At 37.7% G+C, this 25,350-nt stretch overlaps 1 protein-coding gene and 1 pseudogene across 1 annotated transcript in view; one reads left to right on the top strand and one right to left on the bottom strand.

The window, feature by feature from the left end:
* Positions 1 to 25,350, bottom strand: part of ADGRV1 (adhesion G protein-coupled receptor V1) — a 527,902-nt gene that overhangs the window by 225,295 nt on the left and 277,257 nt on the right. The gene's annotated exons all lie outside the window — the stretch shown is intronic.
* LOC132028137 (calponin-3-like) overlaps positions 16,662 to 25,350 on the top strand; it is a 10,262-nt pseudogene continuing 1,573 nt past the window's right edge.

Below are 25,350 nucleotides of genomic sequence, written 5' to 3'. Positions count from 1 at the left end.
TACAACAAACTTCAAAGTATTTATTTTAACATCAAGGTGCTTTTAAATCAGAATACTGATCCTTTTTAATTTTTATTTGTTTTAAAATGATAAACTACACCCTACGACAAATAACTAAAAGTTATCTTAAACTCATTTGAATATATTACCTTTTCTAAGATTACTTTAAGAGTGCTGTCTTGATAAGTTAGTATTTTCTAGGTAATAATCTCCAAAATTAATAATAATGAATATTAAAAAGAAAGTTTAATTATATTTAAATTTCTCAAAGTTAAAGAAAAAAAATTACAAACATTACAACTTATCCAGTTTTGAGGAAATCACACAGGCACCCAGGCAGAGATCATAAAAATCTCTTTGCTAACAAATATTCCAATAGTCACTTCAAGAATTTGTCTCTTACGAGATTTTAAAGGTAATTAAAACATCATAATCACATGACTACTGCGAATTAGAAAAGGTTTCTTGAAGAATAGGCTGTTTTTGTTTTTGTAACTGTTAATAAATAAACTTGGACTGTAGATTTGAAGGTCTGTTTAAAGATTATTAGCCATTTGACCTATAAAGTTAATGAAAAGGATCCAGTATCTGTTGGTAAGTGAAACTCAATGAGAAACAGGAGAAATACTTCTTTTATTAAAGGTTAATTACTAGATAAAGCAAACATATTTACAAAATTTTTATTTACATAATTTTTAGTAATATACTTGTAATAGTAATACTTCACTGAGCATAATATCCACATTCTTTCATCCAGAATTAAGGTCAAGCAATTTATCACCCCTTAATATTTGGTGACCTTTGACAAGCTAAATAAACTTTCTGAGCCTCAGGTTTATCATTCACTCACAGATCTGTTCTGAGGATTAAAAGAGATAGTCCTCGTGAAGGGTTTAGCACAGTGCCTGGCAACAAAGTAAAACCTCATTTAAGGTCAGTGTCATTCAGCTAAACCTGGATCCGTTAAAATAGTCCTATCCTCTACTGCACATTACTGAACAAAGGATTAATTTTCACTGTTAAATTAACCATGCTAAGAGGGACTTATTAAATCTTCAAAATTCATGCTACAGTGACAAAACACAGTAGCATGATATTCACCAATAAAGACTTATGATTTTGAGGCATGATGAAAATATCATGTATCTGTGAACCAATGATTTTAAATACTTTCAGATAAAATGAACCCATGTATCCTGAAAGTGCCTTTTGGTTGGCTTGGTTTTTCCTGTGGACACTTACATGGAACTCATTTCAGAATAAGATTTATAGAAAGGAAGCTCTCTTTTTGTGATTATATTTAGAAAACTCCTCTGCCATGGGAAGAGATGCTTGAATTGCAATAAATGTGGCTTAGAAGGCACAGAGGTGAACAACTCTGAATGGAGGGTTTCTAGATTTCCTCATCAAATTTCAATTTCCTGCAATCGAGGAAAAATAATTTGAGGACACTTCTTATAATTTTATTATAATCTTAGTCTTACTGAGGGCATTTTACTATTTCATTATGTATACTAATCACTCTCTCTAAAATTATCTTTCATGCTACCACTTTCCAAAGTCAAACTTCTATTAGGCCTAAGTGCTTGGATAACTTCCACCAAGTCATAAAAATAAGAATTCTAAGAAAATGGTAAACACTGATATGACAGAATAATGTAGTAAAAAAAAATCTACAAATGAGGTTTATGCTTCGGGCTAGGAGTGAAAGTTGTAAGAACACTGATGCTCTGATTACTGGTGTAATTGCTGCTTCTACAAGAGGCAACACTTCCATTCCACATCCAGAGGTTATGGCTTCAGTAAAACTGCTTACTGAGAAGGCACTAGCCCCTCATTTCTGCAGTCTATAATGCACATACCTTGCCTGGGGCCCAATCACCTATGTGAAAACACAAACTCCCGGTTAAGTGTGGCACATAATGTGTGGCACACATTAATTGTCAGAAATACATGTGGAACACAAAATTAACACAGAATGGGGTTAAGAGGGTTGACAGGACACAAGTTTAGGCTCTGGAGCAGAACTAGCTAGCTACTAGGTGACTTAGTGGATGTGTGACCTCAAGAAAGTTACATTCTTGGTGCCTCAATATCTTCCTCTGTAAAACTGCAATAACTACCTACTCAGAGGGTCCTTGTGAGGATTACATTCTTAATATGTGCTTCTAACAATGTATTTATGACTAGTCCAATTCTCTTCACCAGAAACAGGAATGGCCTTCTTCCCATGTTAGGGTTTGCTCTGAACAATTTTTCTCGTTTCATTTAATATAGAAAATAGTTTCTTCAGGACTTACTATATTCATCTAGTCTTATTTTTCATACAGTATAAACCTGAAAGGTTATGGGGAATGAAAATATGTTTCAAATGGAAACGTCAAAGTCCCAAATTTCTACTGTACAAAAACAAATGTGGACAATATAGGTCTGAGAACTGGACTTAATTAACCTTGAGAAAAAGATAATGTTGGCAGAGGGTCAGGAGAAATGCTTGGTACTGTTACTTAGAATTATAAAGGCCACTCGGGCCTCAAGTTGACTTAGATCTTCCTATTCAGCTGTCTCCCTTCTTCCTTTCCCTCCCTCTTCCTTCATTATAAAAGAGCCTGGTATCAGCACTACAAACGACAGGCTTGTTGCTTTTTACCAAGAGTCTGGAGACTCTTTATCTCTTTAAACACACCTGTTACACAAGGTTCTCTCTTCTCCATAGTCATAATGACAAAATAACAGTTTTTATTTATGAAGTACTTACCATGTTTTAGGTACCTCATTAGGGTGTTTGTATACTTTTTTGCATTTCATGCTCATAATAACTCCCTGAGACTAACTCATTAAGTGAACCGCTGCCATCAGGCAGCTCAGAATTGACAGAGCCAAGATGTGAAACCAGGCAGATGTGAAGCACTGTAGACTCGGCTCCCCGACCGTGATGGGGTCCATCAACATGACACTTTGAACTGTCCTTGGATGCATAGGGGTTCTCAACCTAAGCTACTAGAAGACACCTTTTGGGGGAGATGTGGAAAAGTTGCCATTTCAGTTAACTTCCTGACAAGGCAAGGGGAAAAAAAATCTATGACATTGTTTCTGATTTCAAAAAATTTATACTCTTCTGGAGCCTCAGAAAGCTTAAGAAGACCGAGGCCAAAATAAATCCATAAATACAGGGAATAGGCATTATATATTCAGTGTGTTATATCAACGTCACTAATATAACATATGATGAGTTTCAAAGTCAGCTTTTGAATGATTCATTTTATATTGTTTATATTAATAAAAATTGCCATAAGCTAACATAAACTTTATTCTCCTAGGTAAACCACATATAAAACAATATGGTTGACCAATTCTTTTTTAGTTTCTATGGAAATGAATCCAAATCACACCTTTTTTTTTCTTTAAAGATTATATTTATTTATTTGACAGACAGAGATCCCAAGTAGGCAGAGAGGCAGGCAGAGAGAGAGGAGGAAGCAGCTTCCCTGCTGAGCAGAGAACCCTATGCGGGGCTCGATCCCAGGACCCTGAGATCATGACCCGAGCCGAAGGCAGAAGCTTAACCCACTGAGACACCCAGGTGCCCTGCAAATCACACCTTTTAATAGATTTTTGAGTAAACAAATGTGACTGATCATGGATTTAGCACATGAGTCCTGGATGGGAATGTTTGGATCAAAAGACAAACTGATGCTTCCTAATGTTTACAGAATACGAAAGAGTTCAAAAGTTAAATGCCTAGCTGTCACTAAAAGAGTCACACCGTTGTCAATACATGAAAGAAATGATGTAGATTAAAAATACAATTCTCGTGACTGTGGACTCTGAGAAACAAAGTGAGGGTTTTGTTGGGGAAGGGGGTGCGGGGTTGGGCAAGCCTGGTGATGGGTATTATGGAGGGCACGTATTGCATGGAGCACTGGGTGTGGTGCATAAACAAAGAATGCTGGAACACTGAAAAGAAATAAAATAAAATAAAATGGAAAAAATAGAATTCTCATTATACTACCTATCCCTCTTTCCTGAAGAACTTCACATAAACATTGAGTCACTCCAATTTTATAGAATTTTCCTAAGTCACTGATTGTGTTTAAGATGTTATAGTTCTCTATTACAAATCCTTTACCAGGTTTGATTTGTAGAATGGACAGAAAACACATTCATTGGAACTTTATTTTGCAGTATTAAGTAATATATAGCCAGTACTCAGCAACCTCTCTGACCTTGGCCACAGCAACTTCCTGTTAGACACATCTCCAAAGACAAGGGAAACAAAAGCAAAAATGAACTATCAGGACTTCATCAGGATAAAAAGCTGTTACACAGCAAAGAAACAGTCAACAAAACTAAAAGACAACCTACAGAATGGGAGAAGATGTTAGCAAATGGCATACCAGATACAGGATTAGTATTCAAAATCCATAGAGAACTTATCAAACTCAACATGGAAAAACCAAAACATCTGGTCAAGAAAAGGGCAAAAGACATGAACAGATATTTCTCCAAAGAAGATAAACAAATAGCCAACAGACACATGAAAAAATGCTCACTATGACTCAACATCAGGGAAACACAAATCAAAACCACAGTGATATAAAACCTCACACTTGTCAGAATGACTAAAATTAACAAGTCAGGAAAAAACAGATATTGGTGAGGATGAGGAGAAAGGGGAAACTTCTTACATTGCTGGTAGGAATGCAGACTGGTGCAGCTTCTCTAGAAAACAGTATGGAGCTTCCTCAGAGAGTTAAAAATAGAACTACCCTTCAATCCAGCAATTGCACTATTAGGTATATATCCAAAAGTATACAAAAGTAGTGATTTGAAGGGGCATATGCATCCCAGTGTTTATAGCAGCAATGTCTACAATAGCCAAACTATGGAAACAGTCCAAATGTCCATCAGCAAATGAATGGATAAAGAAGATGTGGTATATATATACAATGGAATTCTACTCAGCCATCATGAAGAATGAGTTTTTGCCACTTGCAACGACACAGATGTAATTAGAGGGTATTCTGCTAAGTGAAATAAGTCAGTCAGAGAAAGACAAATACTCTATGATTTCTCTCACATGTGGAATTCAAGAAACAAAACAGATGAGCATGAGGGAAGAAAAGGAAAAAATAAAATAAGATAAAAACTGAGATGCAAACCGTAAGAGACTCTTAACTACAGGAAACAAACTGCAGGTTACCGGAGGGGATGGGGTAATTGGGTGATGGGTATTAAGGAGAGCACTTGTTGTAATGAATATGGGGTCTTATTTATTTATATATTTATTTGATGGAGAGAGAGAGAGAGATCACAAGTAGACAGAGAGGCAGGCAGAGAGAGGGGGGGAAACAGGCTCCCTGCTGAGCAGAGAACCCAATGTGGGTCTCGATCCCAAGACCCTGAGACCGTGGCCTGAGCTGAAAGCAGTGTCTTAACCCACTGAACCACCCAGGCACCCCAAATACTGGCTCTTATATACAACAGATGAACTACTAAATTCTACCCCTGAGATCATTAATACACTATATGTTAACAAAATTGAATTTAAATAAAAAAAATTTTAAAGGTAACAGTACAAAAATAATCACTAGAATAAAGACAGAAATCTCCCCCAATGCCCAAAGAAACAATAATAAAGGCAATAGATCATATAATGAAAAACATGCACTGAATGTAGCATCATATATACACAGTAAATATAATAAGAAAAAGCATAAAGTCAAATTAATAAAGGACCAATTCATCTATTAAAAAAAAAGTTCAAAAATGAGGAAGAGGAATAAAGACAAACCAAGAAAAGACTCTTTTTTTTTTTTTTTTAAGTAAGCTCCACCCCCAGGATAGAGCCCAACATGGGGCTTGAACTCATGACCCTGAGATCAGGACCAAAACTGAGATCAAGAACTGGACACTTAACCGACTGAGCCACCTAGGTGTCCCAAGAAACAGACTCTTAATGACAGAAAATGAACTGATGGTTACCAGAGGGGAGGTGGGTAGGACGATGGGTGAAAAAAAGTGATGGGAATTAAGGCACGCACTTGTGATAAGCACTGGGTATTATATGGAAGCGTTGAATCACTATATTGTACACCCGAAATGAATATTACACTGTATATTAACTAACTGGAATTTAAATAAAAACTTCAAAAAAAGATATGATTAGTACTTAGTTAAAACAAGGACCATCTCATACTGTGTTAATGTCATCCTATTTCTTACGAGTTGCAAAGTTCAAATACCTGATGAGAATTATTATAGGAATAGAAAGGAACATTGACACGAGAACTTGCCATCACTTTGGTATCAAAAGATATATTCCCAGGGTGCTTGGGTGGCTCAGTCGGTTAAGCATTGGTTAATCAAACTCTTGATTCTGGCTCAGATCAAGATCTCAGGGTTGTGAGTGGAGCTCTGCGTTGGGCTCTGTGCTGGGCATGGAGCCTGCTTGGGATTCTCTTTCCCTCTGCCTGTCCCCTACTTTCTCCCTCTCTCTTGATATATATCTATATCTATATTCCCATAAATACAAATATATTCCCATAAAAATTAGATTTTTGGTCAAAAGTTGGTTTCTCGCTATTAAATATAAAAACCATGAAAAGTATATGTGTGTGTGTCTCTGTGTACACACACACACACACACACACACCCCTATACAAGCTTCACCTGCTATCTGAAAGCAGAGGATTTCTATTAAACCTTTCATAAGCAAATTGGTATAAAGCAAAGAGGCAGTTACCATTTTGTAAAAGCAAAATCCTCTTTAGATTTCTTTCAGCTAGTGCAAACAGCTACTAATGTAGGTTTTTTGGAAAAGCAAAGTGACATAAGGTAAATTTTCAGATAGCAAGGAAAACACGTATACATAGATCTTTAAAAAGATTCTTGCCAAGAACTTGCAGACTGAAAGTACCCCTCCTGATGCAATCACATGTCAAAGGTGATACTTATACTCTGAATATAAACTTTTTCTTAACTACATTTAGAGTAAAATTCAATTATGTGTGTGTGTGTGTGTGTGTGTGTGTGTGTGTACATAAACATCTCCTCTTCCTCAAAAATTGATTAGTTTAGCGGCACCGGGTGGCTCAGTCAGAGTGAAGCATCTGCCTTCAGCTCAGGTCATGATCCCAAACCCCACATCGGGCTCCCAGCTCGGTGGGGAGCCTGCTTCTCCCATTGCCTGCTGTTCTCTCTGCTTGTGCACGCGCTCTCTCTCTCTCTGATAAAAAAATAAAATCTTAAAAAAAATTAATTAGTTTATATATACCTATGCTGAGTATTCAGGGAAATGGTACAACTTAATTTCCCAATAGAAGTGAATTCTTTCCTAAAAATTTCTTTTGGGTTATGATTTCAAATGAGAACCTAATGATTTAATAGATTAGGTTAATAGTAAATTAAATAATAATAATTTAGTATCCCATATTCAACCTCTTTAGAATTAACTTCAGAAAGTCTAACTTCACCTAGTCACTCCCAGACTGAAACCAGCCTGCACTGGGAGTACCTGTAGTCTCCAAACATTTTCAATTAATGAGCACTGAACAACTCCAATCACCAAAAAATTTTTGATCATGTACTCCAAATATGAATATTATTTATGTATAAAATGTACACATCTAGTCCCAGAATTAAATATATGTAACTAAACATACGCAAAAGTGGTTATTTTAAAGGTTAAGCAAAGAAGTGAAATAAACACTACTTTTAAATTGTAATACCATGCTCATTGTGCTTATTATCTCAAAGTAGAAGTATCACATTGGGTGACGTTCTTCATCAAAGATATTTGTAGGTATCTGCCTTTCAAACAGTTTTTTTGGAAATATTTGTGGATGGAAATTCTGATCAAATTGATGGAATTCTGATCAAGTTGATGGAAATAACTTATCAAAATACCACTGAATTTTGCTCTTCATGTAGTTAAAAAAGAGTCTGTATTAGGAGTATAGGCCTCGGGTTCCTAGCTCTCAGATGCGTAAGATTTGTACGTGTGGCTTTATCATGAGCAGTACCTTCACAGTCTGTAGGCTCTTGGCCAGAATCTTTTTTAAGGCACTTGATTATTTTTTGAGCGCTATTCTGGCTAAAGCTTAAAACACAATCTGTAAATCCAGGCACACAAAAATGCAATTTCTCAAATACGATCAAAGTGAATAAACAGGGAAGGTCCCCACTCCCAACTCTTACAAGATGTGGAGTTCAGACACCTCCTCTGAGAAACTTGTTGCTACACTTGATATGTGAGCATCTGGCATACAGAGTAACTTGGGTAAACCTGTAATTTAAATATTTGTATCATTTACTTAGTTTTATTTTAAATATTTGTATTTTCATTTCTTTGGTATTTTAAATACCTGATCTTTTTAAAATTTAAAATAAAAACCAGTCATTATAATAATTTCTTTTCATGCCCCAGTGGATCAACCTGTGTATTTTGAAATGCAAACCCCCAGGGCGCCTGGGTGGCTCAGTGGATTAAGCCGCTGTGATCTCAGTGTCCTGGGATCGAGCCCCGCATCCGGCTCTTTGCTCAGCGGGAGCCTGCTTCTCTCTCTCTCTCTCTGCCTGACTCTCTGCCGACTTGTGATCTCTCTGTCAAATAAATAAATAAAATCTTTAAAAAAAAAAAAAAAAAAGAAATGCAAACCCCCCATTTCAAAAGCCACTAACATAAAGTGTGGAATAAAAAACTTCAACCTATCTAGGAAATCTCTTCCCAGATTTATCCTATTTTTTTTTTTCAGTATTCCCATAAATGAATCACTCATGACAAGTGAGTTGATTGTTATGATAGAACAAGATGCAGGGCAGGAAACCGAGACTACAATATTTTCTGGTTGGAAATGCAGTCTATGCAAACAGAGAGTAAGCCAACTATAGTCAAAACTAGAAGTCAGAAACTAAACAGACAGTAAGCCGGCAACACTAACAAGCAAAGGATCTGAGTGAGAATAGCAAGTCAGGAACCTCAGCTGGGCAGAAATCAGAACATAGAGATCATAGGAGCTCAGAGACCAAAAGTAAAAAAAAGAAAGGAAACCAAACAAGCAGATAGATGAGAACCCCAAGGCACAATGGCAAGGCTTCTGGAATGGTAACAAGGTCAAGAAGGCAGGAATCAGGAGATCTACTTTAACCAGCACAGAGGTTGGCAAAAGGACAAGGAAACAGATGTGAGGCCCAAGCAACAAAGCAATCTAATATTGAAGCAATTTTCTGTTATGGCCAGGAAGTTTCTTGCATGCTTCCTACTGGATCCCTTCCCAGAACTTGGCTAGTGTGATCTTACGCATAGCAGCAGGCAAACTGGAGTGCCTAGAGAAAAGGCAAAGTAAGAAAGGGGGATCAAGGAAATATTCTCCACAGCTTGTACCTTTGTTATGATGCCCCCAACTTCCTGCAGCATCCTGCCCCCCATTTACCCTCATCACACCCCTACATTACCTCCTTCCTTAATCCTTCTTTATCCATCTCAACACATCACTCTGAATTTCTGTAGCAATTACTTTATCCTCTGAGCATTTTAATGCAACTGTGTACAGCTCTGCATCCTTTTTCTCATTTCGTTCTTCAGCTTCCCCAAAGAGATTCCAAATAAAAGAGCTATGGATTCATGTTATACTTTGATTTTTAGTAGGATAGTTCTAAATTTTTCTGAGAATTCCCAGAATACTGTGATATCACTCTTTACCCAAACAAATGCACAGCAGTGTAAATGCACACAGTATTTAGTATACAATTATGTGAAATCAGGTAGCTTACCTAAGATAATGATGATAAAATTCCGTCACTGAATTCAAAGTAAAGGTAAGCAAATTTAAAAAATGGTTTCTGTACCAACATATGTTAGGTCTAGATTTATTCAGTTGTGTGAACTATGAAGAACCAGAATAGAAAACACTGGATACTAGTCATTAAAGAGTTGATTAGTATCTACCCATGGATGGATTACTGTAGCATTCATTCATTAATTCACTGACAAACTCCATAAATGCCTTCAATATCCCTGCCACCAAATATATAGCAGAGAGTGGGGCAGGAACTAGATGAAGAGAGGGATACAGAAATGAAAACACATCATCTCAGCCTTAGAAAAACCCACAGGATATAAAATATTTCAGGGCCACCCGGTCGACCCCAGAAAAACTGCTCAGTCATTTGGTGTTGGGCATGGAGGATGAATAGGAATTTACCAAGCAAAGAAAGAGAAGAAGTTCCCGGTGGTAGCAGCATCCACAGCAGTAAAGACATGAGACAACTGGGATATGGAGGAGGGGCAGGAGGGAGATCCGGGAAAGAGAAGGGACAGAAGAGAGTACTGAGCACAGCTTTGTGCTGAAGCATATACTGTGGTAAGGAGTTTAGACTTCATCTTGGAGGGACTGAGGAGCTATGGCCAATTTTTCAGCAGTAATTTGGCAGATTTTATCTGGTTTGGTGGAAAAAAAGTGTTATTTATTCATTTAGATGATTATCTAATTGCAGACACGAAGATAATATGCAAATCCGACTTAAGTGATACATAACATTTAGGCTTATTCTTTTGTTTCTCACTTAGCTAGTATTTTTTTTTTAAGCCAGCTGATTTTTCAAACCATCTTTGAGAATAATTCCAAACCCACAGACCATTATGTTAAAAGAGAAATGTCCAGGGGCGCCTGGGTGGCTCAGTGGGTTAAAGCCTCTGCCTTTGGCTCAGGTCATGATCCCAGGGTCCTGGGATTGAGTCCCACATCAGGCTCTCTGCTCAGCAGGGAGCCTGCTTCCTCCTCTCTCTCTCTCTCTCTCTGCCTGCCTCTCTGCCTACTTGTGATCTCTGCCTGCCAAATGAATAAATAAAGTCTTTAAAAAAAAAAAAAAAGAAAAGTCCACAGTAGCCCCATTTAATATATTACATAATGACACACCTCATAACTAATTTGCTGATTAACTGAATTTACACTGTTTCCTAGTTATAGTTTCTAAATGGGTCTCACTTAACTTTGAACAACTGAAGTCCTGGCTGGACACCATGTGGGAATCAGGGACCACCCACAATAGTCACTTGCTGAGGTCTGGCAGCTCGGCATGTGTATCTCTATGCTCTCTATGAATATGAACTACCACTTTAACGAGTTATCCATGTCCCAACGCATCATTCGTCTATCATTTCCACCATTTTTATATTAAAAACAGAAAGTCAAAAAAAGAAAACAAATCCTGATCTGCTTCCCTCTCAGTTTAGGGCACATTCTAATTTCTTTGTAAAGTATATCTGACAAGTGACACATAGTCCACACTGTGTTCCAAACAAAATAGCACTATTCCAAAATTATAGTACAAGTTACTCAAGTACAAGAAAATACTGTGATTATTTAAAGTTGTAGAGAGCTAGTATGATTGTCTCATTAGATAGAGATGAATATTGCTCAATATTTAAAAAAACTAAACTTTGGTGTGTATTGTAAAACAAACATTATAAATTTATCTTTATCTGAAATCATGCACGATATAATTTCACGGAAATATTTTGGGGGTAATGACTTTCAAATGGATACAGGAAGAATGTTATTAAAAAGAACAAAGATTAGGAAATATACTGTAGCACATAATCCTGCAGTGGGGAAGGGAACAGTCTCTTATGATCTAATAGGATTTTTCCATTCTTAACTTGGTTAATCTTAGACACAAAGCAAATAAATCATTCTTGGTTTCTAAAAGTCCATGGTGATACTCAAAGGAAATTAATTCCCTTTGCTAAACATGGTTCATAAAAACATATTATTAAAGTCAGCTCAATGAAAATTCTAGATTTATTACCAGTAAATACGGTGTCACTTTTCCCCTAAAATAAAGTATTTTCCCATCCCTTCCCAAAGAATTTCTAACACAAAAGTTAGAAACTTTCCAATATTGGAAAATAGATGTCCCACATGGTAGAACGGCAAAGGTATGATGTTGGCATAATGGAGAGTTTGGTAAAGTCAGTGTGGTTTCCCGAGTTTTCAAAGGACAGTCCTGGAAAACTGAAAGCAGAGTGCTGTCCTCAGAAAAATCCAGGAACGTCATCATTTTAAAATGCAAGGAGGAAAGAGTCCGATTACTAGTCAAAGTGTGATTAAAATTCTTACCAAACAAGCCACCAGCCACTACATTGGAAATGAAATGTTCTCATCACTTAAAAAAAACTTATTTAGAACTGAATTGTATCCCTTTAAATTTTAAAAATCTAAGACAGGCACTTACATGGATGCACATATATTGAAACATGGAATTAAACAAACAGGGCAAATATATAAATAGAAAACGAGGCATTAGAACTTCTCAGTTAAAAGAGCACTATAGCCAGGAGGCAACGTATGTACCTGGTTTGAGGACAGAACAGCTATGGAAACACTTCCTCCCAACTGAATAAACTATGTGGAAAGAGTGTGGTCTTTGGTCAATCCGAAGAGTTTGATGAAAGATCAAGGATTTCAAAATCTGTTAGAAAGTTCACGAAGCAGGTAGAATCTGTAAGTTTCCAGAGATGGGTGGTGGGAAAAGAGAGAAGAAGCCACCGAAGAATGGAGTCAGGCTCAAAACTGATTTCTGAAAGGAAGAAAGGACTTGGATAACAGGTGTGTCGAAGGGAAGGAATCAATAAGAACTGAGGGACTCAAACCAGAGGTCTTTTTGGACTCCTCTTTATCTCTCACAGGCAACATCCAATCCAGTAGCAAATCCTACTGGCTTTATCTTCAAGATCAGTGCAAACCTGAAACCTCTTCCCACACTACTAATCTGCTAGTTTAAGCCATCAGTATCCTTCCCCGGACCCTTGCAAAGGCATTTTCACTGTTCTCTTTGTTTTCACTGTTCCCCACCATCCACTATTCACCACAGCCCACCTTCCACCCAGCAGCCAAAACTTTATAATGACTTCTTATCACATTTATAATGAAACAAAAACTGTTTATCATGGACAAGTGGACATTACATTATCTGGCCGCTACTTCACCCTCCATCCCTCCCCCCCACCCCCCGTTCCCCAGTCTAGCTGAACTGGAACTTCCTGCTGGTTTTCAAAGCAAAACCTCAGTTACCAGCTAGTTCATAGGACACTGAAATTGGGCGGTATACAGATTGTGTTTAATCTTGTGTCCTCTCTTAGGGGAATTTACTTTCAGATTTGAATAACAGAAATGTATATTTGGGAAGAACGACAGTGATTTACCTGATTACAGACAAACAAAGGAGTCAAATTGATCTTTAAGATAAGAACAATAAACATGTGCTACAGAGAGACAAACAGAAATGGCCTGTTGCTGTAATGAATCAGAGTGTATTCATTCAGAAATACCGTATTGTTGACCAATATGTTACTCAAGGGAATGAAACAGAAGAGAAATGGGGAAAAAAGAGAGAGAGAGAGGGAAAGAGATGGGTTGCATGTGCCAAAATGTGCCAAATACACCACCTGGAGCTGGGAAAAGTGGAGGAAAAGAGGGCTCTAGCCTGAGGTACAAGGTGTGAACAACAAGAACACCAGAGTCTGCAGGAATCTACTGGCACAAATGGCCGTCACGTACACCACGCTTGGGGTTGTGGTTGAGTAACAAAGTCACATTCCAAGCATCTTTGCATCCTTTTCCAATATGTGTATCACAGAGTGTATTTTCCCACTGAACCCATGCTATGACATGGTGAGGCTTCCTGAGTAGACCACCAAACTGTATCTAACCCATGACATTGCTAGGATAATGCATATTTTTAATAAGGAAGATACTTCAACTAAACACTAATTAAATACCAAAGTGTTGAGCTCTATACTTTATCTCATCAGAAAATATATTTTATATCCTTATTATACATTTATTTGTACATCACAGCCATAGTACATATGAATTTAATAATTCATATTAAATTACCTCTTGGGAAAAAGCAAAAGAGTCTAAATCCTAGTTAAGAAAATTATTTGCATCCTAAACCTCTGAGCATGGTAACCGCATTTCAGAAGTTGATCATTATGTAAGTAGTCTGAGCAAAAGTCAAATGGGTTCTCACACTCATTCCCAAGGGGAGAGCTCTCTGGTACAAAGGTTTGAAGGCAGTGGAGGTGTGGCTAGAGATATCACACCACATGAGAAAGGTGGCTGGATTTCTCAACTTTGGTCTAGATGAATACTTGACTCTGTTCACTGATCTGAAAAAATAGACATTCCTAAACAGGTAAGGTCAGAACTAAGATGAATCTAACTGCCTTGAAATGTTCCCCATTTAAGAATACTCACAAATTAACCTTTTAAAAGTACTCACAACTGAGCCTTTGTCCTATTTAAACTATTAGGAAATCAACTGACAACCATGTTTTCTACTTGGGCCTAGTGGTCAAAAAGAATCCTTAACCAAGAACCAATAAAGTCCCTGATTTGGAAAAAGCCGAATGCCTTAGTCACAAAATGACTCGACTCTGCAAACCTGAAATAATTACATCTCCCGAGGAAAAAGGTAACAAAATCATTAAGAACAAAGGGAAGCTTGCTGAGGAAGAAATTAACTCCTTCGTATCTTAATAAAATTCTACAGCAGGAAATCCCTGAAAGCAAACTTCCCAAAACTCAACAGTGACTTATTCTGGGTGGTGAGTAATACAAGACTATTGCTTTATTTTTTATAATTTTTTTGTACGTTTTAACTTTCCAAAAGAAAACGCTGCTATGTGAAAATCTATGCTTTATTGTCTTTGGCACCAACCATTCTTCTCCTTTTAAGACAAGGATCACAAATGCAAATACCTATAAGGCCCAACAGCGAATAAAGTGAGTGAGGCCTGCGGGACAGGCACATACTCGTGTCAAACCAACAAGCACATACTCGTGTCCAGAGGCAGCTGTTCCTTGGAACTGGCTCATAGTGCTGTCAGATTTAAAAATTTTTGAACAAAATTTCTAGATTTCTGCTGAGATTTCCTGATTTTTAAATATTGGCAAATGATTTGTATTAAAAAAATTTTCGGTTGAAGGGCCAGACAAAAGGGATTTTCAAAAGTGATTCTGCCCATAAAGTTCAAGGTATATATTTGTCTGTCTGTTTTATATACAAACCCATATTCACATTAATGTCTGAGAAGCATGGTTTTAGATCAAAGAAAAGAATGGCAGTCGTCTGCATGCAGGAGTCTGGGCATCCAAGCAAAGCCTGTTAGAGAACCCTTAAATCCTCATCTAAATGGACACATCCCTATTTAGGAGCAGATATGCCTAAAGTATTACTTTCTGCTAGTAAAATTAAACTTAATTTATTATTAAGTCTCTATCCCCATGTTAATAGACTGAACAAGATTAGTGGAGTGACATCTAAAACAGGGCCTAGGTGATACAACTTGACTCAAATAGTAAATAAAAGAAGTATATGTGTTTTTCTTACATTTTTCTATCCAATATGAAATTTGTGGTGGGAAAAATCAATCAAAGGGAAGCCAGAGGGACCAATCAGCACAAAGCCATATTCTTTTCTTCTTCTTCTTCTCTTTTTTTTTTTTTTTTTTTTTTTTAAAGTAGGCTTCACACCCAGCATGGAGCCCAACATAGGGCTCAAACTCATGATCCTGAGGTCAAAATCTGAGCTGAGATCAAGACCTGACCTACTTAATTGACCAAGCCACGCAGGAGCCCCAACCATACTCTCTTTTAAAGACCTGATGGCATCACCCCAGGCAGAGAGACAGGTTGGTGAGGTCCATTAGATGATGCGGAAGGTTAGCTGGCCAAAACTCCAATAGGCTAAGATGCATGAAGCTCACTCTTGAGACAAGGTTATTGAGTGAGGTAGATAAGATTGGGGAGGTAGCAGGGGGAGTGGAAGGAATGGTGAGTCAAAGTCTGGAAGACTCAGGAGGTGGGCACACCATGCCTGGAGAAAACTAAAAGTCCATTCAAATTAGGGAGAAGCACCAAAAATGTCCGTAGACTGAAGATTTAGTAGTAGGGTGCAAAAAAAGAGCATGAAATGAGGCAGAGAGAGGAAAGTGTAAATTCTTATATTAGAGAGGTGCTGAGGTCACAGCCAACAGAGAACAGGGTCCAAAGTCAGACCCTGGGAAATAAGCAAGAACGTACTCTTGGTGTGGGAAGTGGCGAACTAATAACAGGTTTCCAGATTCAGCCAAGTTTTCTCAGCTTTGTTGCTTTTGGCCTCATAGGGGATGTTTACCTACTGAGGGCCAGATAGAGTAGAGAATATAACCTCAGCTAGGTATGAGAGCGATCTGTACCCTAAGTAGATTCAAGGCCAGAAACAGCATCTCAGAGGTCTGGGGACTGACCTGGGACAGAGCAGCGTTATCTTCAACTGCAGGTGAAAAATATTGTGATTCATCTGACAGTAAGTTTGCTATCTGTTAAAGCCCAGCAGCCAGGAAGTTGAACTGTTTCATTCACTTTGCAAACAGGGTACAATCAGGAAACTATTTAAAGAAAGAGTTAAAAAACTTTTTGCAGGAGTTACTTTTTTTTTTTCCTGTGTCATGTGTGACCCTTGAACTTTATGTTTACACAAAAAAGACAGGCAGCAGCAGAGTCCGCTCTAATCTTTAACCATAACTGATTTCCAAGAATCTGTGATACCATTCCTAGTTCCTTTGGTTCAGTTGCTTTCAACCGGTTACCAGCATTGAAACTTATTCAAGCATGCTAAAAATCAGACACAATGAAAAACCTAACCTATATGAAGTTGTGAAACATTTTATTCTGAGGAAAGTGTTTCAGCAAATCCCAAACCTCTATGATGACATCTGGTGTGAAGGTAAGAAAACAGTAATGACTCAACCCTGACTAAGGGAATTAAACTGTGGAACATGCCTGTTTATCAGGTTTTGAAAAAAATTTCCTATGACCAACTTGCAAAGTTGGAGGTAAATTAAAATACGTTAAGCACATAAGGCAATGAAATGCCCACTGAGGACCCAAGAAAGGTGAATTGCCGAGATCCTCCACTTGTTGGTCCAAGCATAGTGGTTAACGTCACTGGAGACTCTTCAGTTCTAATTCTAGACAGAATGTGCTATCCATTCTCTTTGTCTGCAAAGGATCTTCAGCTTCAAATCATCATACACAACAGATGCAAATCAACTTGAAATTCACATGAAAGTCAGATCACCGGGGCTGGGTGGACGAGGCGTGCCACAGAAAGTCAGATCACAGGGGCTGGGTGGACGAGGCGTGCCACTTTCTGACCTCACCCATCACTACTGTGATGGGCTTTAGTACATTATAGTAAGTCCCGAAAGATGTGCTTCCCTCCCCTCTGGTGTTAAGCTACATGAGCACACTAGCTCCCCAAAGGCAAGGCAAGATGGAAAAAAGTTTCTTACCCTCTCACTCAGCAAACCACCCAAAGAAAGTCTCAGAAACAAAATAATAGCCTTCAAAGAAGGAATATCTGTGCGTTCAGATGAATAAAGCCAGTAAATGGAGAGGCATATAAGTTCTTGTCATCCGGGATCCCCTAAAAAAGGGAAAGAAATGTATTTCTCTCCTCACCCACCCCCTCTTCTTTTTCTTTTCCTGATTGCTAACTGCACATAGGTAAAAAGTTACTTTGGAGGTAATTCAGTCCTGATATCATGTTAAGATAAGAGAATGCAAAACGTCCAAGTACCCTTGGGGGGTGGGGATGAGAAATGGAAAACCTGGTTGTTAAGGAGAGTTAATAATATATTGAGTCCTGATGTTTTGTGAGGCACCGTGTTAAGCCTGCGGTACTCCATGGACACCTCATATAATGAATTTAATTCTAAAGTATGATGAATTATACACACACATATGAACATCCATACTTTATTACTCTAAACACTGACCAGTCTATTACTTAAATTTCTAAGCTGATGAGATAGGCACAAAATGAACAAATAACAAGTAAGGGCATAAAATCCAGACCTCCTGAATTTCGTATCAGCATTGACAGTGAATTATATTTATATGCTGTCTTTTCTTCCATAGGTTAATTTTCATTTGTCTGAACAAAATTAATTTACAAAATTAAATTTAAATGTATATTATAAATGTTCATATTTATACAAAATATATATTAAATGTGCTAAACTTTGTGCTGGTTCAGGGGCATTTTGGATTCAATATTCTATCTCTAAAGTAAGATATTTTCCTCTTTAAAACAGATGAACAAACAACAAAACAGGAGGGAGTCTTAACGAGAAGTAGCTATTCTGGAAGGAAATACATATAAAAGAAACCATTCTGTAAAGCCAAGACTCAAATTTCATAATCTGCCCAAACTTTTTAGGTTTGGGTCTGTGCTTCTTGGGCCTTCCTAGTCTATACCCTGTGTTGGTCAGCATGCCAAAAAAGACGGTACCATAAAGGTCACTACATCTAGCCCTGGCAGTCTCCTCCTTGTGTATGTTAACGCTGCTTTGTGCTGGTGCAGCCCGAAGTTTATGACAAGGTTTATATTTGAGTTTTTTTTCCTTGAGAAATCATAGGGATTATTTTTTCACTCACTTGGGATATTTATTTTACTATGTTAGTTTCACTTCTAATACATATATATTGAAACCACAAAGACAAAAACATAGCAGTCAAGGACCAAATACACTGAGTGGTTGTCACTTGTCTCAATTCTGAAGAATGAGCCCCGGTGCTTAGACACTGAGTAGAAAGTAATTCACTGTAACATCAGATTTATTTGTTTTTAAATTTGATCACTCTGGGTGAAACTTATAAGTCCAAGATACATAAGGAAAGAAATTTCTTTCCTCAGACTTTGAAATTCTTAGAAAGAAATGTCAGATCTACTACATTTAAACTAATTTATGACAAAATGTATTTCTTTAAAATTGAATATACTTTAAAAAGTATACAGTCCTCGGGGTGCCTGGAGACTCAGTTGGTGAAGTGTCTGCCCTTGGCTCAGGTCATGATCCCGGGGGTCCTGGGATAGCGGGGAGCCTGCTTCTCACTCTCCCTCTGTCCCTCCACCCACTCTTGGACATGTACACTCTCTCTCACTCTCTCAAAAATAAATAAAGTATTTTTTAAAAAAAGTTATACAGGCCAACAACGTACATTTTCAGCTGTAGTAAATCCTCTTAGTTTGACTAGCTGGTAGTTAACCACTTTGGAAGCTGGGGTTCAAGGACTTATCTGCACCCTACTGGCACACCTCATTCTAGAGAAGGGCACAAATCTATAGACAAAATGACTTCCAATTGAACTATTTGCACAGAATTAATACATAAATGCAGTATTCAATTAAGGCAAAGTGTGGATACTATCCTTCCTCTTTCTATGCTACCCCTGACTGCTTGCTTACAAATGTCTTACACGATCTTGGCTGTAAGCTCCATGTGACTTATATTATTACATCTCCCAAACTTGAGACGTCATCAGCAAATTAAGTAACCAAAATAATGACATTATCATCAGTGAGTCCTTTAACTTGAAATTTACTCTGCTACAAAGAGGCAGATGGTCTATGTATTTTAGTAAACTGAGAAAAAAAAAGAAAATAAATTTTAAATTTTAAAGACATACTATGCTAAGCCAAGGCCTTGCCCACCTCTTGACCCTGTTTTCTAAGACTTTCTGTCTTGTGCACTAAGTGATGGCTATCCATCTGATGCTCAAGCAGGTCAAGCTTTTTCTAGCCTCTGGGCCTTCCTTTGCACTTGTTATTTTCTCTGCCCCGAAAGTGCCTGCCCCAATTTTTGCCTTTCCTTTCAGTTCACATGTCATCTCCACAGTGATGCCCTCTCTGATGGCCTATCCCTCCAACTGATTTTGACCATAACACTCACCACTACCTCAAGTGTGCTTATTGACCCCCTTATGTCAGTCTCAAATGCTAAGGTATTTATGCCCAGAGTAGAAACCTTGCCCTTGTTTTGTTCACCACTGTGAACATGGTTGCTTGACCTTTATTAGAAACTCCATAAATACTGGTTAATGTAATGAATGCTTAAAATTAATCTAAGGAAAGCATTCTGATTTAAGGAGCAAAGGTAGGAAACAAGACTTTGCTTCTTAACACTGACATTCCTAATTTAATTAAAATGTATCTTGAAGAAATGCAAGGTAAATAATAAATTAGTTTCCACATTCATTCTTGGGAATAGATACCTGGTGCCCTGCGCACTGTCATGTGCTGTGCCCACACCTATGTGCTATGCCAGCTAACTCAGGGAGCCTAATGGGGTCTGAGAAGCCAAAGTGTCTTACAGTGTCAGTGACTGGTGTACTCTTTACAAAGTCATGGAATATTGGGGAAATAAAGAGCTATCTTGGAAACGGAACAGTCTGAGCTTATTAGCCTACTCGGTTTTGTCAGCCAGCCAATATACGTGCCCCCCACTACCCTTGGTAAGTCTTCAATTCACTAAGCAAAGGCAAGCTACTTCACCTGCTCACTTTAAATTTGCGTTTTGGGGTGCAGTTAAAATTACATCAAATTGTGCAGGTATTCCTGACATTTTATAAAGTCATCAGCAAGAGCAGATGAGGCAGGCAGGGGTATGAAAAGAAACTGAATACAGATCTGGGAGTCTGAAGGAGGTCTGAGAATGATGAGAACCTTTGCCAAACCTTAAGCCTAAGAACATACTGCTTCTTCCTTGGGAACAGCATGTGCTACAGGGTGGGGCCAAGTGATTTTACTGCCAGATTTCTGATGCTGTGCTCAATTTAGTTCTCATTGTTTGCACTGGGGGCTTATTTTGAGTCACATACGCTATTAGTGGTAATATAGGAGAACATCTATTAATATTTTGAGTCTTTATTAGAGTTTAAGTATAAGCTATAATTTAGCTTTACATGATCTTTTAAAAGTATGCCGAATTTCTAAGTGGGATTTATTTTTAAACTCAACTCCTCCTCTTTATGCCTTCCCATACCAGTTTCAAAGCAACACCAGTTGAAGAATTTTTAAAATGTATCTACACCTAAAATATTGGAAATCCATTGAAAAGTGTGAATAATAAAATCATAATCTTCATATGAACAACTTTTTGCTACAGTAGAATCTGTGAAAAATAAATTTGAATTAGTGAATCTGTCTTAATTTAATGCTTATTCTTTCTATTTTCTTTTTTTTAGAGAGCATGTGCATACACACGAGCAGAGGGGGAGGCCGAGGGAAAGAGAGGGAGAGCAGAGGGAGAGAGAGAATCTTAAGCAGGATCCATGCGCAGTTCAAAGCCCAACTGGGGCTTGATCCCTGAGATCACGACCTGAGTTGAAATCAAGCGTCAGATGCTTAAGCAACTGAGCTACCCCGGAGCCCCTCATTATTAATTCTTTTTTTTTTTTTAAGACTTTATTTATTTATTTGAGAGAGAGAGAGTAAGAGAGAACATGAGGGGGAGAAGGTCAGAGAGAGAAGCAGACTCCCTGTGGAGCAGGGAGCCTGATGCGGGACTTAATCCCGGGACTCCAGGATCATGACCTGAGCTGAAGGCAGTCACTTAACCAAATGAGCCACCCAGGAACCCTAATTCTTAAGAACAAAACTATATATAATAGATTCAGATTCTTAGGGCACCTGGGGGCTCAGTAGGTTAAGCCTCTGCCTTCGGCTCGGGTTGTGGTCTCAGGGTCCTGGAATTGAGCCCCACATTGGGCTCTCTGCTCAGCAGGGAACCTGCTTCCCCCTCTCTCTGCCTGCTTCTCTGCCTCCTTGTGATCTCTCTCTGTCAAATAAATAAATAAAATCTTAAAAAAAAATAGATTTAGATTCTTTTCTAGCATGCTGAAGGTTTTACTAATAGAGATGGTTCTCTTCTGTTCTGAAATTCTCATAAATACTTAAATATATACTAAAAAAAACCACAGAAGGATGAAATCTACCAGATTTAACAAAAAGTTCTTAAAATATAAAGAGTATTTATTTATTTATTAAAGATTTTCTTTTTAAGTAATCTTAACCCCTAATGCGGAGCTTGAACCCACCACCCCAAGATCAAGAGTGGCATGCTCTACTGACTAAGCCAGCCAGGCACCCCAACACAGAGGACATTTAAAGGAAATGTAGTATTGTTACCTCCAAATGCTGTTAATAAAGTATTGAGTAAATATGTGCTTTTAAAATTATTCAGTAAATTGTAAGACTGTTACGTAATCATCCCATAAATTATAGGCAAACAGATATGGCTAATGTGGGTTTATGGGCTGATTACATGAATCTTAAAACTTATTGGACAGTTTGATGTGATTTTTTAATTTTATTTTTTAAAAGATTTTATTTATTTATTAGAGAGATGGAGAGAGAGCACAAGTAGGCAGAGCACCAGGCAGAAGGAGAAGGAGAAGCAGGCTCCCTGATGAGCAGGGAGCCCGATGTGGGGCTCAATCCCAGGACCCTGGGATCATGACCTGAGCCAAAGGCAGCCGCTTAATCGACTGAGCCACCCAGGCGTCCCAAACAGTTTGATTTTATAGCCTAAATATATTGTGATAGCTAGTCTTTGAGAAGGCCTCAATGACATCCAGCTCCTACAGTGAATCAGGTGTGTAGCCCTCCCCCATAGTGAACCAAGGTTGTTCTGAGTGACCAACAGCATATGGGAGAAGAGATGGTATTTGACTTCCAACATAATTCAGCTTTCATTTTGGTCATGCTCATTCTCTTTCTTGTAACATGCTCTCTGTAGGAAGCCCAACACTATGTTGAACAATCCTATAAAAAGGCCAAAATACGAGGTCTGATGCCTTCTAACAGCAGGAGTAAGCCACTGGGGAATTTGGCCTTCAGCCAACGGGCAGATGAGTAAGCTATCTTTGGAAGAAAACTTCTAGTGAAGTAAAGCATTCTGATAACCGCAGCCCTCACCAACAGTGTGACCGCAACATCGTGAAACAGGCTGGACCAAAGTTATCCAACAAAGCTACTCCTGGATTTCTCACCTGAGCTGAAGGCAGACACTTAACCAGTTGAGCCACCCAGGTGCCCCTTACCTGTGCAGTATTAATGAACAGTGTTAATATGCAAAAATATGTATGTAAAAGTCTAGAAAACACAAACTCATTTTTTGTGACAGAAAGTAGATCAGTGGTTGGCTAGAAATGAGGGAGTAGGGGGAAGGATTACCGAGAGGTCAGAGGAAATTTTGGGGGTAATGGGTATGTCACAATCTTAACTGTATTGATGATGTTATAGGTATGTGTGTGTATATATAGATATATATATCTCAAAACTTAACAAATTGTACACTTTAAATGTGCATAATTTGTTTTTCAAAAATGTTTCAATATAGCTATTTTTACTTTTTTAATTTTTAAGATTTTTGTAAAGATTTATTTTTTTTTTTAAGATGGGGGAAGACAGAAGGAGAGAATCTTCAAGCAAACTCCCCACTGAGTATGGAGCCCGACATGGGGCTCAATCTCATGACCCATGAGCCAAAACCAAGAGTTAGACACTTAATCAATTGAGCCACCAAGACACCCTATTACAGCTATTTTAAATACCTGATGACTCTATCCACAATTTACCTAATTTTCAAACTGCCAAGTCTGAATGTTATTAGACTTTGTTATTTTGGGATCTAGAAAATTAAGAGACCAATAGTTTTATTATATATTATTCTATCCTTAGATCACTGAAGTGTTTCATAAGTTATTATAATCTATATTAGAAAATCTAATTCAGAGTATTAGTATGATCAAATCAAAAAATCTTCTTAAATAATAAAAATTTATTATGGGAAACGTTGAGAAATACAAAGGATAGGTGATTTCATATTCACATGTAGTCTTAAAGAATGGTAGGAACTTCAAAGCATAGGAATTGAACAAAGCTCTAACGATTTTTTTAAATCCACAAAAGATTACCTGATACTTTCCTCAAAAACTCATTTAGAGTTCTAGTCAACACTGTCCAGGAAAATTGACCCTTTAGCCTTTAAACCCTATTGGGTAAAATTTAAGTTGAATTTTTTGCTCTGAACCTATAACTTTTCAACATGGAGAAGAAAACTATCTAGATGATGTAATCATATATGTCATTTGCCCATGTTAAAATCAGTTTCCACATTAATTAAATTAAGTAATTATTACAAAGACAGGACTGCATACCAAATTGAATGTACATATAGAGAGAGATCTATATCTATCTATAGATAGATAGATAGATAGATAGATACAGATAAGCAATGAAAGCAGATGGGTTTATGTCATTTGCCTCCTTACATTGGCAATAACAACACATTTAACCTATTTTAATGATATATAAAATAGAAATCATTCTGGGGTGCCCAGGTGGCTCAGCTGGTTGTACATCTGCCTTTGGCTTAGGTCATGATCTCACGATCCTGGGATAGGTTGTCGTTGGGCTCCATGCTCAGCAGAGAGCTTGTTTCTCCCTGTCAAATAAATAAAATCTTTAAAAAAATAAAATAAAATAGAAATCATTCTAAGATTAAGAAAAATGGTACTTTTATACAATATTTAAATAAAATTTTACAGACATAATTAATTTTGGTAACATATTCAGAAAACATTTAAAATACAATATTCAATAGGATATCTTACTTTTTATAATACCATAATCATTTTCTATTGTCAGGAAGCTGGAGAATTTTCTCTCCAAATATATTTTCCATATTTAAAAAAAATTTTTATTAAGGATTTTTATTTATTTATTTGAGAGAGAGAGAGAGAGCACAAGCAAAAGGAGGGCAGAAGGAAAAGGAAAAGCAGGGCTCGATCCAAGGACCGTAAGATCACGACCTGAGCAGAAGGCAGATGCATAACAGGTTGAACCATACAGGTGTCACTGTATTCTCTATTTAAAATAAATTGAATGTTCTCATTATTTTATTTTATTTTTAAGATTTTATTTATTTGACACAGAGAGAGAGAGAACACAAGCAAAGGGAGCAGCAGGCGGAGGGAGAGGGAGAGGCAGGCTCCCCACTGAGCAGAGAGCCCAACGTGGAGCTTGAGATCATGACCAGGGCCGAAGGCAGAGGCTTAACCCACTAAGACACCCAAGTGCACCTGTTCTCATTAGTTTAATTCTACTATTTATACTTTTAAGATTAAAATGTTATTGTAAGAAATTGGTTTTCTTACAGTAACACATACATACTAATTTTTTCTTTTTTTTTTTAATTTATTTTCAGCATAACAGTATTCATTATTTTTGCACCACACCCAGTGCTCCATGCAATCCGTGCCCTCTATAATACCCACCACCTGGTTCCCCCACCCACCTCCCCCGCCACTTCAAACCCCTCAGGTTGTTTTTCAGAGTCCATAGTCTCTCATGGTTCACCTCCCCTTCCAATTTCCACCAACTCCCTTCTCCTCTCTAACTCCCCATGTCCTCCATGCTATTTGTTATGCTCCACAAATAAGTGAAACCAAT

The sequence above is a fragment of the Mustela nigripes genome, chromosome 12, assembly GCF_022355385.1.
Source record: "Mustela nigripes isolate SB6536 chromosome 12, MUSNIG.SB6536, whole genome shotgun sequence".
Lineage (NCBI taxonomy): Eukaryota > Metazoa > Chordata > Mammalia > Carnivora > Mustelidae > Mustela > Mustela nigripes.
The sequence above is the reverse complement of the archived record's forward strand: the minus strand, read 5'-3'. Positions and strand labels throughout refer to the sequence as shown.